Below are 12,774 nucleotides of genomic sequence, written 5' to 3' on the forward strand. Positions count from 1 at the left end.
TCAAGTCTCCCTTTACTTTTACTTTTCAACAGGTCTCTTGGGTCAACCCCAGGCAGATGCATAGTTTCCCAATCAGTCAGAGATGTGTGGAGATGTAATTAACAAATAGAGTAGTTCTGTGGGGAAGCACTCTATAAAAAAGAATGTTATTTCCACAGTTAAAAAGTACAGGCTGGAGTGCAGTGGTGTAACCATAATTCTTCAATGACTCTTATTTCTAAAATCTCCCTGTTAGATTTTTGAGTGGCTTGCCGTTTGCCCCACCTGGGACTGTAACCTCAGGTAAGCACAGCTGTGTTTTTGCCCTGTTCATTTCCATATGAGTTTGTCACTTTTAGTTGGCAAAGCCTTGGGTTTTTGACCACCCACCACAAATTAAGTCCATCCCTTGGGCAACAAAGCTGCTAGTTTTCTTGGCTATTCCTACCCACACTGGCAAAACTGCAGTTCTGGTGCAACAGGGTGGGAGAGAGGCAGCCTCAGGTCAGAAGGCCACAGATATCCACTGTTCCTGCTAGAAGTTCTAGCTGTTTTTGAAGCACAGACGTTTCTCAAATTGTTTTCTGTATTTGTTTGATTTCCAGTGCTCTGAAATGGTTGTTTTTGCCAATTTATCCAGTTTTATACTAGTTCTGTGTGCAGAGAATTGCTGACTATGCCACACAGCCATAGCTGAAAGTCCCTTGCAAAGTTTTTTTACGTAGGAACCTGTATTAGTTAGGACCTTTCAGTGTCATGTAAAAGAAATCCAACTGAATTAGTTAGGACTTCTAGAATTTTAATATGAACTGGCTTAAACAACACAGGAAATTTGTGGTTCACAATTCTGGATAGTCTGTAAGATGGCCTTGCTCACAATCCCGAATAGTCTATAGGATAGTCCATAGAATCAAACAGGTGAGGTTTGACACTGCAGCTCAAACCATGCCACCAAACACAAGGTTCTTCTCCATCTTGCCCGCATTCATTTGACAGTACTGACTTCAACCCTAGGCTTTACATGTTGCCCTCCCTCTAAACTCTCATCCCTCTAGGGTTTCCCCTTATAGGAGGAAAACGGTTGCCACATTTCCAGGCGTCATATACTTACACCATGCTAGAGAAGCAAGGAAGCTACCGTTTACTGGAAGCTCCAGCCCAAGTCTTTGTGGGTTCATTGTTTCTGACTGGGCTTGTGACCATCTCTGCTGCTAGAGGGAATGGTTACGTTGCTTGGCTTAAACGGGAGGAATAAATGCTCAGGTGGCAGCCAACAAATATATTCTATATCCACACACATTGGCTCCAAATAATAAATCAATGAATGAGTAGGCTCACCCACTTAGGCTCACATGCTCACAGCACTTAAAAAGCTGCACAAACCATCGCCTCCAAATGAAACCACAGTCTACATTCTGCCAGCTCTTTCTCCCTTTCCATTTCTCCCTTCTTCTCTTTCCCACCCTCACCTTTGGCTAGGCCACTCGGTTGCAAGAAACACGTCCATCAGCAATTGCCTCAGTAGAAAACTCCCTCTGCTCCCCTCCTGCGTCCATATAGCAATTTCAGGCAAGGCCTCCATAAGGCCCAGCGTGGATCAATGCCTGTCCCTTGGCCGAATCAGTGCTGTCACAGGCAAAGAATTGTCACTGCCATGCTCACCTGCCCAACCCACTGGTCAGAGAAGACTGTTGTATTGCGAAAGGGGCCATGAGAAGGCTTTTCCGAAAGTCAGACCAATGGCTATGCCCCTAAATGACTGTAAGGCCCCAGGGGTTGAACTTTACTGGGTAGGAAGCGCAGAGTACTAGAGACAAATTTACCGCCCGCTTTGAGGAAAGCTGATGTGGGAGCAGAGAGCAAGATGGATAGCAGCTGCCAATCTAAACGGGCAACGAAGTGCCACAGAGAGTGCTGCACGTAGGAATGCCAGGGACAGGGAAGGGTCGTCTATTCCAAGTCCCACCTCTCCCCTAATAAACTACCACATTTCGGAAAACACGAAGACTGCTGAAGCCCTGTTTCCAGCCTTCGCTATGCATTAGCAGAGCAACTCAACAAGCCTGGGTGAAAGGCTTCTCGAAGAAATTCAGTTATCTCTACTGCCAGCCAAACACGGGCTGGGCTGCTCCCTAACTGCTGGGCCGGGGGCGCGCTGGAGCCCCGCAGAAGCCCACACCCGCTTCAGGAATTCCGTGGATGTTCCCGACAGAGGTTTATTCCCGCCTCTCCCTACAGGCCTACGGCGCTCCTTCCTCCAACCCCACACCCAGTCGAAGGCGGGGCAGCCGCCCCACCCACGGGCAGGCCGGGCGGCCCCCAGGCCGGTTTAACTGGTTAGAACGACGAAAGCACGCTGGCGCAAGGAAAGTTCCCAACTTCGGGAGCTGAGGCGCAGGCTGGCCAGAGCGTGGAGAGGAAAGCTCGCTCCATCCTCGGGGCCGTTGCAGGACATGCCCACGAGATACCTTTGCCAGCACCACACCGGGGTAAGTGTCCGTCCCCGCAACCCGCAAGGCCAGCGACTGCGCAGGCGCCTGCAGAGCACTGGCGCTCGGCGCGTTCTCTCGCGCTCTTCTTTAGTCGCCTCAGCGAGCCTGGGGACGAAGGAGGCGCGGTGCCTCCTGGGTGTTGTAGTTTGCTTCCTTGGCAAGAGGCCTTCTGGCTAGTTGGATGCCGGGGCCTCGGGAACTACGCCTCCCAGCGCGACCCGCGCGAGAGCACAGGGCGCCTGCCCTTGTCGGCTTCAGCCGTCTGAGCGGAGAGGAGGATCCGGGAAGCCGGCTGCGGCGGGAGGAGGGAATGCGCGTGCGCGCTGGACCGGCTCGTCCTGTTCCGTCCCAATCATTGTAAACAGGCGGAGGCTGGGCGGGGTGGGAATGGGGCGCCCGAGGCCGGCCTGGGGCGCAGCGCAGGAGGCGGCTCCGGTGGCTGCGGCGGCAGAGTGAGCGCGAGGAGGCGGAGGCTGCGGCGGGGCGGGCGGTCGCGCGGCGGCAGGCACAGGTCAGTCCCAGGGAGCGGTCGCGTGCGAGGGTCGCGGCGATGCCCCTGGAGTGCCCGAGGAGCCCTCTCCCGCGCCGGCCTCGCGCCTGCGTCTGTCAGGCAGCGTGTGGGGCTCGGTGCTCGCAGCCCTCGGGTTTGAAGTTGGGGGTGGGGGGCGTGGCTGCCCCCGGCGTCGGTTCCCCCCGGGAAAGCTTCGCCCCAGTTTTCGCCCCCCTGGCCGTGCGTCCCTCCCACTGGCCGACGGGCCTCCCTTCGTGGCGTCCGCGTTTGTGGTGCTCTCGGGGGCCGGGGGTGGAGAGTTAGGAGTCCCCAGGCCTCGGGGAAGCTCTTGGGGGGCGCCTGGACAGAGGTGAGGGGATCCAGCCCTCACGGTTGGATCGTGCCCGGCATAGTGGTCAGGCTCCGGGGCTTACCCAGGGGACCAGGACAGGCTCCTGGTGTCGCCCACCGCTGGCACTGAGCAGTGGACGCCTTTGGTGCTGCGGTCCTTCCTTCAGGTTTCCGTGGGAATGGACGGACAGATCTGGATGGAGTTGAGATTTCTTTTCACAACTCATGTTGAACTATGTGTGTTGCCAAAATGCTCTTAATTGAGGTCAGTTTTCTCCCTCTTTTTAAAAACCTGATCGTAGTGAGAGTGAAATGGGTTTTACGGAATATTTCACACCTGCGTCTTCCCTGAAGTAATTCTGCTGCTTCAACTTTTGGGATTCAGTATTACAAAGCCTTCCTCTTGAGCAAGGCCTAGTACAGTTCTTCAAGGTCCCTAGCATGTTAATTCGAGGTGTTTTGAACGTGCATGTACAGGAAGTGCAGCCGTTTGGCCGTTGAGTTAGTGCACCGTCCAGCCTTGTTAGAAAAGCTTTCGCTGAATTTTTTATTTAGTGGAGTGGTCGTGTCCTAAGGCTGCAGTACTTTGGGGAGTATTACATCATACTTGGCAGTTATTCACGAAATACTGAATATGTGATAAGGTTTGTTTTGGTGCTCGGCACTTCTAAATGAATAAGTGGGACTGTGAGTAAGAAAGATCACCTCACTTTCTGTTTTTAGAGTTATTTTGGTGATTTGATAACTCCTTTCTGTCTTTGTGAAGGTAATTACTGTTAAGCTGGAGTGGCAGTAGTAGGGTTAGGAAGGTCAGTAGAGTGGTTCCCCCTTCTCATTCAAAGTATCTGGTGGATCCAAGTGGAGTAGATTAGTTAACAGTAGCATTGTTTTTTATTTTTTATTTTTTGAGACGGAGTTTGGCTCTTGTTATCCAGGTTGGAGTGCAATGGCATGATCTCAGCTCATCACAACCTCCACCTCCCGGGTTCAAACGATTCTGCTGCCCCAGCCTCCCGAGGGGATTACAGACATGCACCATCACGCCTGGCTAATTTTATATTTTTAGTAGAGACAGATTTTCTCCATGTTGGTCAGGCTGGTCTTGAACTCCCGACCTCAGGTGATCTGCCCACCTAGGCCTCCCAAAGCGCTGGGATTACAGGCCTGCGCCAGCACACCTGCCCAACAGTAGCTTTTGAGAAGTAACTCTTTAAACAAGGTATCTCGAAACAATGTAATACAATGTAATACAACTTAGTTTGCTATCTCTTCAAAATATTGTTTCTAATTATAGATCTTATTGGGACTATTTCTCCCCTAATTTAGAATAGAAAAGTGTTATCAGAAAGTGCATAATAACCTTAATTTGCACAGTTATATTTGCATAGTTGTTTGCTTGGCAAGAAGAAATCGGGCCCAGAATGTAACCCAAAAGAATATTATTTCTGTTTTGAGAGATCCCTGATAGAAACTTATGTTAGTTTATATAAGAGGATACAAGGAAAAATGCAGATTGTTTAGAGCACAGGAATTACTATGTAGAAAGTACTGCGACCAGGTGAAGAGGACTTAAAGATACATACGGCAATGTTCCTGCCTTCAAGGGTAGTTGAACCTTATCTCTTTCTTTCACTGTCAACAAGTACAAGATTGTTTTGATTGAAGAACGCGTGCGGGTACAGTGGATGTACAAAGGAGATAGTGGTCAGTTTCTTTTTTTTTTTTGAGGCGGAGTCTCGCTCTGTCGCCCAGGCTGGAGTGCAGTGGCCGGATCTCAGCTCACTGCAAGCTCCGCCTCCCGGGTTTCCGCCATTCTCCTGCCTCAGCCTCCCGAGTAGCTGGGACTACAGGCGCCCGCCACCTCGCCCGGCTAGATTTTTGTATTTTTTTAGTAGAGACGGGGTTTCACCGGGTTAGCCAGGATGGTCTTGATCTCCGTGGTCAGTTTCTTAAAGTGAAGAAAAGGAGAGCTGAAGAAGAGGTAAACTAAGGAAAAAAACTATGTAGAAGGTTATGAAAATAAGAAGTGTAGAGGCGTAGAAAGAATGGGCATTTAGGTAGGAGCAGTGTGAGAAAAAGCATGGGAGTCTAAAGTTACAGAATAGCATCTGCAAAAATAGCAAGTGTAATACAGGGTGGTGGCAAGACCTGAAACTGGGGAGATAGGCAGAGACCAAATTATGGATCTTGCAGACCATCGAAGTCATTACAATTTTTACTTGTAATAGGAGTCATCGAGAGGACAAAGAAGAGACCTAAGCCAGCTAAGCCCATTTTTAACCCTCTGCTATATAGGTCAGGCACTGCATTAGGTACTGTATATTTTATGTCCTTAAGCTTAAATAAGGCTTAGTCATGACTGATGCAGAAATTGCGGGGCTGGGGCAGGGGTGGGGAAGGAACTTTTAGAGGGAAAGTTGGACAGAAACGTAGGTGAGAAAGAACATGGAACACCTTTTTTCCAATACAAACACCGCCAGTCGGTTTTATTGGTTTTGTTATATTAACCTCTGAAGTAGGCAATTATTGGTGTGAACATACATTTTTAAAAACATATGGAGTCAAGACTACACGAGTGTCAACTCAGTGCGAGTGCTGTTGGTGAGCATTATGTCCTGAGGATGAAATCGGAGGACCAGCAGGCCCAGGAGGCTTCACAACCAACACCACCCAAAAGGACAGCAGACCACGCTTCAGAGCGGAACCGCCTTCTCCATGTAAACTTTTGACGTAAACTTTATGCTTCAGGATGGCCTCTTCTGCTCCGAGAGTCTCTCCTTCCGCGTCTCAAGTTTGGGAATGGCCCGGCGGGGCTCAGGCCCAGGTGGTGGAGGCCCCGGTGTGGCAGCCCCGTGCTGTCCATGATCCCAGGAGTCCGAGTTCAGAAGCCCCGCTGCGGTGGGTTGGCGGCTTCGCGGTAGCTGGGCTAGTCTTCCTCTGGAAACTCAGTAAAAAAAGAGTCGGCGCCATCTGCCTGAGCTAGGGGCTCGGCTGCCTCAGGCGCAGAAGGGTGTGCTGCCGGCCTCAGTCAGGGCCAGCCGCTCCCTGGGGGCGCCCGCAGCCGGGGTGTCCTGGGGCGCAGCAGGTGGAAAGGCGCGGGCCAGGGGTGCAGTCAGCACAGAATATGGAAGAGGATGGAAGTTGTTTTCTGTAGCTGTAGCATTAGTTGTGGTGATAAGTAGCAGAAGATGAGGTTGCACAGATCCTCAAAAGTATTGCATGCTGTTCCAAGGACCTTACTATTTTTTCCTGTAGGTAATAATAGGGTTTATGTATTTTAATGAAAAAGGAGACATTATATGATTTTTATTTTATTTTTTTACTTTTTTGAGATAAGGTCTCACTGTGTCACCCAGGCTGAAATGAAGTGACACTCACCACCCTCCATCATGGCTCATTGCAGCCTCGACTTCCCGGGCTCCAGCGATCCTCACACCTCAGCTTCACGAGTAGCTGGGACCACAGGTGGAGGCCACCACACCTGGCTAGTTTTTTTTTTTTTTTTTTTTTGGTAGAGATGGGGTTTTGCTCTGTTGCCCAGGCTGTTCTTAAACTTTGAGCTCAGGCAATCCACCCGCCTTGGCCTCCTAAAGTGCTGGAATTACAAGTGTGAGCCACCGTTCCGGCCAACATTTTTATTTTAGAAAGATCATTCTGGAATTGTAGAGTAAGAATTTGAGAAGGGATGGAGAGAAGGTAAGAATGGATGTAGAAAGACTATTTAGGAGGTTTTTGCAGTAATTGAAGTGAGAAATAAGGGTCCAGACTTAGGCAATGTTAGAGGGGATATGGAGGAGGAGGGAAATAGAAATATTTAGAAAGTAGAATTCATAGGATTCAGCAATAGTTGGATATGGGGAGTGAGGGGAAAATAGTAGAATAAGATGACTTGGATTTTAACTTGGGTGATTGAATAGACAATGGTAAAATATACTGAGACAGGGAATTCAGGAAGGAGGAGAAGTAGTATTTTAGCTTCTGAACATATTGAGTGGAAGTTGTCTGTGAAACATCCAGGTGGAATCATCTGCTTTGGAATTGTGAATGTGGATTTGGAGTACAATATAACAGGCTATGTTATGAGTGGTATCTGAATTCTTTGATTTAGATAATACCAAATACGAAGAGTTTGTTGACATAAAATAGTTCTGGAAATAGGCCGTGGAGAACATTTAAAGCTAGATAGAAGAAGAGCTGGAAAAGGAAATTCCCTAAGTGTTTGGAGATGTAGAGAAATAATGAGAAAATGTCATAGAAGCCAAAATGGGATCTGGCACCATCACAACTCACTACAACCTCCATCTCCCGGGCTCAAGCCATCCTCCTACCTCAGCCTCTCAAGCAGCTGGGACTGCAGGCACATACCACCACACCTGGCTCATTTTTGTATTTTTGGTAGGAATGGGGTTTTGCCCTGTTGCCCAGGCTGGTCTTGAACTCCTGGGCTCAAGTGATCTGCCTGCCTTGGCCTCCCAAGTGCTAGGATTACAGGTGTGAGCCACTGCATTGGGCTGGGATCATTTTTAAAGGAAGTTATACTTTACAATCAACTCTCAAAAAATATAAATTAATATTTTTTTAAAAAAGGAAAACCTCAGGCACAGTGGCTCACGCCTGTCATCCCAGCACTTTGGGAAGCTGAGATGGGAGGATTTGCTTGAGCCAAAGAGTTTGAGACCAGCCTGGACAACATAGGGAGACTAGCGTCTCTGCAAAAAAATTAAAAACAATTAGCTGACTCTGGTGGTGCACACCTGTGGTCCCAGCTACCAAGGAGGCTGAGGTGGGATGATCCCTTGATCCTGGGAGGTTGAGGCTGCAGTGAGCTGTGATTGTGCCACTGCATTGCAGCATGGGTGACAGAGTGGGACCCTGGCCTAAAAAAAAGGAAAACCATACTTTTAAATGCTTTGAAAAGTTGAGCGAAACACGTTATTAAGAGTCTATTGATTTGATATTGAGGAGGTTATTCAATTTGATAACTATGTGAGAACAGTTTTGATAGAATGGTTGGGGGAGGAGGTAGGTTTCATTGAGTTGAGAAGTTGAGGTTAGAGAGTGGAAAAGCATAGGTAGATTATTTACATAAATCAATTTTTGCCATGAAGGGGATAATAGAAAGTGGTGGTAGCAGAGGGTGATAAAGGGTTGAGAGAGATTGTTAACATGGCAAAGACTTGAACCTGCTTTTCTTTTTTAAAACAGCTTTATTGAAATATAATTAATGTACCCATAAAATTCACCCCTTTAAATTGTACAATTCATTGGTATGTAGGCATGTATTTATTCATTGGTCTGTGTGACTTAATTTTTTTTTTTTTTTTTTTTTTGGGACAGAGTCATACTCTGTTGCCCATGCCGAGTGCAGTGGTGCAGCCACAGCTCATCGCAGCTTGACTTCCCAGGCTCAGATGATCCTCCCACTTCAGCCTCCTGAGTACCTGGGACTACAGGTGTGTGCCACCATGTCTGGCTAAGTTTTTGTATTTTTTTGTAGAGACAGGGTTTTGCCATATTGCCCAGGCTGGTCTCAAACTCCTGGGCTCAAGTGATCCACTTCTCTTGGCTTCCCAAAGTGCTGGGCTTACAGGCATGAGCCACCACGCCCAGCCTCGTTGGTTTTTACTGCAGATGCTTCTCTACTTCTGACACAGTTACATCCTGATGAACCCATAGCAATTTGAAAATATTGTAAGTGGAAAATGCGTTTAATGCACCTAACATCATAGCTTAGCCTCGCCTACTGTAAACATTCTCAGAACACTTACATTAACCTACAAAATTCTCTAACACAAAGTTTATTTTATAATGAAGTGTGGATTATCTCATCTAATTTATTGAATACTGAAAGTGAAAAACAGAATGATTATATGGATACCATTGTAAAGCTGAAAAATCCCAACGTGAAACATTGTATGTTGGGGACAGTCTGTATATACAGAGTTGTACAGCCATCACCACAGTCAATTTTAGAACATTTTCATTACTTCCCCAAAAAACCTGCTTCCCATTAGCAGTAGTTACTCACTATTTCCCCTGCCCTCATTAATCTCCTTCTGTATCTCTTGATATTTCAGACATTCTGGATATTTCATATAAAGGAAACCATACATGTGATCTTTTGCAACTGCTTTCCCTCACTTAATGTTTTCAAGGTTCATCCATATTGTAGGATATATTAGTACTTCATATTTTTTATTGCAAAACAGTACTCTCTATCTGGGTATACCACATTTCATTTATCTGTTTATATTAGTTGGACATCTAAGTTGTTTCTCCTTTTTGACTATTGTGAATAATGCTGGTGTGAACATTCATGTACAAGTTTTTGTGTGGGCATATGTTTTCATTTCTCTTGTGTATATGCCGAGGAGCAGAATTGCTGGGTGTGATATTATACAATAAGAAATATATATTTGGTCTTTGTCTCTGATTCCTAGCCCAGAACTTCAAAGATCCTTGGAACTTCCTGAGTAGTAGAGGTAATAGAGCATATTTTGGTATTTGTAATAAGTCTCTTTCAGTCACATCTGAATTTATGCTAATAAAGTGATTCTTGGTAGACCCCTAGACAAGTTCAGGATGGAAGCTGGTTGCCAGAAGGACCAACTGTGTGGATTAGAGAGCTGGAACTTGCAGTCCCACCCCTGGATGGGTGAGGTGGTGGTAGTGAGGACTGGGCTTTGAGTTCAATTACCATGGGACTTCCATAAAATCTTCTAAACAGTGGGTTTCAGAGAAATTCTGGGTTGGTGAATGCATCCTTATGCTGGGAAGGTGTTGCTTCAACTTCATGGGACAGAAACTCTTATACTTGGAACCCATCTTAGCCTCACCCTTGTGCCTTTTGATTTGGTTGTTTATTTTTATCCTTTATAATAAACTGATAGGCATAAGTAAAGTGTTTGCCTGAGTTTCAGTGAGCCATTCTTGCAAATTATTGAGCATGAGGAGGGGGTTGTGGGAACCCCGATTGATAGCTATTTGGTCAGAAGTACAGGTGGCAGTGGCAGCTTATGGCTGGTGACTGAAGTGAAGGTAGTCTTGTGGAACTGAGCCTGTGGAGTCTGACATAAACTCTGGGCAGTTAGTGTCAGAACTGAATGATAGGGCACTCAGTTGGTGTCTGGAAAGTTGGAAAACTGTATTGGGATGGAAAAACACTTCCACATGTGGTGTCAGAAGTGTTGACAGAAAACAGCTCATGTGGTAACTCTTGTTTAACAGTTTAAGGAACTGCCAAATTATTTCCCAAAGCGACTGCACCATTTTATAATCCAATTCTTCAATTTCTCTACATCTTTGCCAATACTTACCATTTGCTTTTTTAAATTTTAGCTATCTTGATGTGAAGTGGTATTATGTTGAGGGTTAGATTTTCATTTTCCTGGCGGCTAAGATGTTGAACATCTTTTCATGTGCTTATTGGCCATGTGTATATTCGCTTTGTAGAAATACCTACTGAAGTCCTTTGTCCATTTTTAAATTGTATTGTTTGTTATTGAAATGGTTCTTTGTATGTTTGGTTACTACATGCTTATCGGATGTATGATTTACAAATACTTCTGTTTTCTGGGTTGTCTTTTCACTTTCTTGATAATATCCTTTTGATGCATTAAAAGTTTAAATTTTACAGTATAATTTATCTGTTTTTTTTGTTTGTTTGTTTGTTACACAGGCTTTTGGTGTCATGTCTACATTGCCAAATCCAAGGAATGAAGATTTACTCCATACTTTCTTCTAAGAGTTCTATGGTTTTAGTTCTTATATTCAGTTGTTGGTCCATATTTTCAGATGGTGTGAGATAGGGGTCCCCCCCCCTTTTTTTTTTTTGAGACAGAATGTCGCTCAGGCTGGAGTGCAGTGGCACAATCTCAGGTTACTGCAACCTCCGTCTCCCAGGTTCAAGCGATTCTCATGCTTCGGCCTGCTGAGTAGCTGGGATTACAGGCGTGTGCTACCACGCCCAGCCAATTTTTGTGTTTTTAGTAGAGAGGGGATTTCACCACATTGGCTAGGCTAGTCTGGAACTCCTGGCCTCAAGTGATCCAGCCACCTTGGCCTCCCAAAGTGCTGGGATTACAGGCGTGAACCTCTGTGCCCTGCCAGAGGGGGTCCACTTTTTTGCATGTGGTAATCTAGTTGTCCCATCCTCATGTGTTGAAGAGATCATTATTTCCTGATTGAGTGGTCCTGACATCCTTGTTGAAAAATCAGTTGACCACAAATGTCTGGGTTTTTTCCCCTGGACTCTTGGTTTGATTCTGTTGGTTGATATAGCTATCCTTATGCCAGGCACCATGTGCTATATTGATTACTGTAGCTGTGTAGTACATTTTGAAATTGAAATGTGTGAATTCTTCGACTTTGCTGTTTCCAATATTTGTTGGCTATTCAGGGTCCCTTGCAATTCCATATGAAACTGAGGATCCATTTCTGTAAAAAAAAGTCATTGGAATTTTAATAGAGATTGCATTGAATTTGTAAAACACTTTGGGTAGTATTTCTGTTTTAAAAATATTAAGTCTTCCAATCCATTAACATGGGATGTCTTTTCAGTTACTTAGTTTGTCTTTAATTTCTTGTGCAATGTTTGTAGTTATCAGGGTCAAGTCTTTCACTTCCCTGGTTAAATTTATTTCTATTTATTTTTTTGGATGCTGTTGCAAATGAAATTGTTTTTTAAATTTGTTTTTCACAATGTTTATTGCCTAATGTTTAGATATACAATTTATTTTCTGTCACCTTATATCGTGTGACTTTGCTGAACTCCTTATTAGTTCCCATAGTTTTCTAGTGTATTTTTTTGAGTTTTGTGTATAAGATCATGCTGTCTGTAAATAGAGATAGTTTTACGTCTTCTTTTCCTATATGGTTATCTTTTATTTATTTATTTTTCCTTCCTAATTGCCCAGGCTAGAATTTCCCATACAATGCTAAATGAAAGTGACAATAACAGACTTCCCTGTCTTGTTCCTTATCTTAGGAGGAAAGCTTCCAGTCTTTTACCATTTAGTATAATGTTAACTGTGGATTTTTCTTTCTTTTTTTTGAGACACGGTCTCATTCTGTCACCCAGGCTGGAGTGCAGTGGTGCAGTTATGGCTCATTGCAGCCTTGACCTCCCAGGCTCTTGTGATACTCCCACTTCAGCCTCCTGAGTAGCTGGGACTACAGGCATGAGCCACTATGCCTGGCTAATTTTTGTATACTTTATAGAGACAGGGTCTCACTATGTTGCCCAGGCTGGTCTCGAGCTCCTGTGCTCAAGCTTCTGCTTCGGCCTCTCAAAATGCTGGGATTATAGGCATGAGCCACCATGCCTAGCAGCTGTGGGTTTTTCATTGATACCCTGTATTGGTTTAAGGATGTTCCTTCTGTTCCTAGTTTGTTGAGTACCTTGTTGAGTGTTTGTCAAATGTGTTGCTTAATTATCTACATGTTTTTGAAGTTTTCAACATT

The 12,774-nt window shown here is 45.5% G+C and overlaps 1 protein-coding gene across 1 annotated transcript in view; it reads left to right on the forward strand.

The window, feature by feature from the left end:
- The first annotated feature begins 2,810 nt into the window (after window positions 1–2,810).
- RALBP1 (ralA binding protein 1) overlaps window positions 2,811–12,774 on the forward strand; it is a 61,407-nt gene continuing 51,443 nt past the window's right edge. The window contains exon 1 of the mRNA XM_037982508.2: window positions 2,811–2,982. The gene's annotated coding sequence lies outside the window, so the exon portion shown is untranslated. The remainder of the gene's footprint in view (window positions 2,983–12,774) is intronic.

Source organism: Chlorocebus sabaeus, chromosome 18, assembly GCF_047675955.1.
Source record: "Chlorocebus sabaeus isolate Y175 chromosome 18, mChlSab1.0.hap1, whole genome shotgun sequence".
Taxonomy (NCBI): Eukaryota; Metazoa; Chordata; class Mammalia; order Primates; family Cercopithecidae; genus Chlorocebus; species Chlorocebus sabaeus.